The sequence below is a fragment of the Triticum dicoccoides genome, chromosome 6B (genome assembly GCF_002162155.2).
Source record: "Triticum dicoccoides isolate Atlit2015 ecotype Zavitan chromosome 6B, WEW_v2.0, whole genome shotgun sequence".
Lineage (NCBI taxonomy): Eukaryota > Viridiplantae > Streptophyta > Magnoliopsida > Poales > Poaceae > Triticum > Triticum dicoccoides.
Genome location: NC_041391.1, coordinates 685983876 through 685985618, shown reverse-complemented (window position 1 = coordinate 685985618; position 1743 = coordinate 685983876). Strand labels below are relative to the sequence as shown.

The following is a 1743-nucleotide window of genomic DNA, read 5'->3' as shown; positions in this document are numbered from 1 at the left end:
GCGTACGCGATGAACAAAGTGCACTACTTCAAACAGATGAGTGCACTGCTTTAGACCGAAACAGCACTGCATCAAAACGGAGTGAAAATCATCGTGTGTACGCGACAAACGAAGTGCGCTACATCAGATAGATCAGTGCACTGCTTCAGACCGAAACCGCACTGCATCAAACAGTCTGAAAATCATCGTGTGTACGCAACAACTAAGTGCACTGCAACTCCCAATGCAATTTTACTTTCGTGTGCACTGTAGTAAGGGAACCACAAAGTTTTTTAAATGCATTTTTGTTTGAAATGAACTGTACTGAAGAGTCCTTCGTAGTGGACTTCTTGTTTTACCCAAGTGCCATTTCCTTCATTTTTTTACAGCAATACAATAACAGAGTGAATTGTATGAAAAAGATTCAACGTTTTTGCTGTTTTTTTGGCAACAAGGGGACTACATTTTTCTCATGTTCCAAATCTGCACACAACTCGAATCTAGGTTCCGTTGTCGAGAGTAAGGAACTACCTGGTTTCTCTTTCCCCATTTTTACATACTGAATCAAAGTGATAGACTGCACGACCACGATTACAGAACTTCAAAAGTATCTTAAGTGGTCGGACAGGAGCCCCGTCGACTGGTCGGGACGAGCAAAAGTGGGCTGCAAAATAGACTAGCAAAAGTGGGCTGCAAAAAATAGAGCCAAACTACACGAAGAGGTGCATTGCACTACATCAACAACAACCAAAATTCTGGAATGGTTGCTACGCCTATCGTTGATGCGTACTTTACGACATTCACCGCTGATTCACGGGCGCCCAACAGCAGTGCACTCGCGGGCATGTGGGAGGAGGACGGCGGACTGCACCGCCTATCTTTTTCTGCAAAAAGAGAGTAAAATGAACCTCAAGCGCAAAAGAATAGTGGACTGCATTTGCACATTTATTTATCTTCAGAAGAACAGAGAAAACGCACGGATGAGGGGCAACTGCTCTGCAACGCGTGAAACAGCATTGCTCGCGCCGGTGCACTGCAAGGCCGGGGCGGTTGGGCTGCAAATGGAGGAGGGGCAGCTCGTCGGGGGCTAAAAAATGAGAGTCATCGCCGCCTCCCCACCTCGGAGGAGCTGCAGTGCACTTGTATCCATCGAACAACACACGCACGAGCAAGGAACTTCATTGCATTTGCCCACTTGTCCGAGCTGCACGGCGGTGGTCGTCGGACTTCATGGTTGTAGGAGATGAGGGGGCCGGCGAGCTCGAAGGAAGAGGAGGTCGCATGCTGCGATGGTTGGCAGGGGGGTCAGGGGATCCTCTCCTTCGCGTCTCTGGCATGTTGGAGGAGCAAGGCGTGGCGGTTCCCAGCACGCCCCAACGCCGGAGATGCTCGCACGTAGATGGCCAGTGTGGCTTCGGTAGCGGCACCGGATCCGGTGCTATTGGCCGTGCCCAGGCCGGTGGCCGCCGGATCCAGTGCTATTGGCCGTGCCCAGGCCGGTGGCCGCCGGATCTGGTGGGGATGGCCGCGTTCGGGGCTTGTGGCGGCCGGATCGCTGTGGGATCCGAGCGGGAGGAGGAGGAGGAGGCGGGGCCGCGACGGGCTGGAGGAGGAGGCGGGGCCGCGATGGGCTGGAGGAGGAGGCGGGGCGGCGCCGGCCTGGAGGAGGAGGAGGCGGGGTGGCGCCATCCTGGAGGAGGATGGGGCGGCGCGGCGCGGGCCGTGAGGAGGAGGGGGCAGGGCGGCGCCGGCCTGGAGGAGGAG

At 54.9% G+C, this 1743-nt stretch overlaps 1 long non-coding RNA gene across 1 annotated transcript; it reads right to left on the bottom strand.

Annotated features, from left to right (window-relative positions):
• Nucleotides 1-388: 388 nt before the first annotated feature.
• On the bottom strand, nt 389-1663 carry LOC119323663. Its single transcript, XR_005156443.1, has 2 exons — nt 958-1663; nt 389-863 (listed from the first exon to the last, which is right to left on the bottom strand). It is a non-coding gene; the product is annotated as an uncharacterized LOC119323663 (long non-coding RNA).
• Nucleotides 1664-1743: the final 80 nt, after the last annotated feature.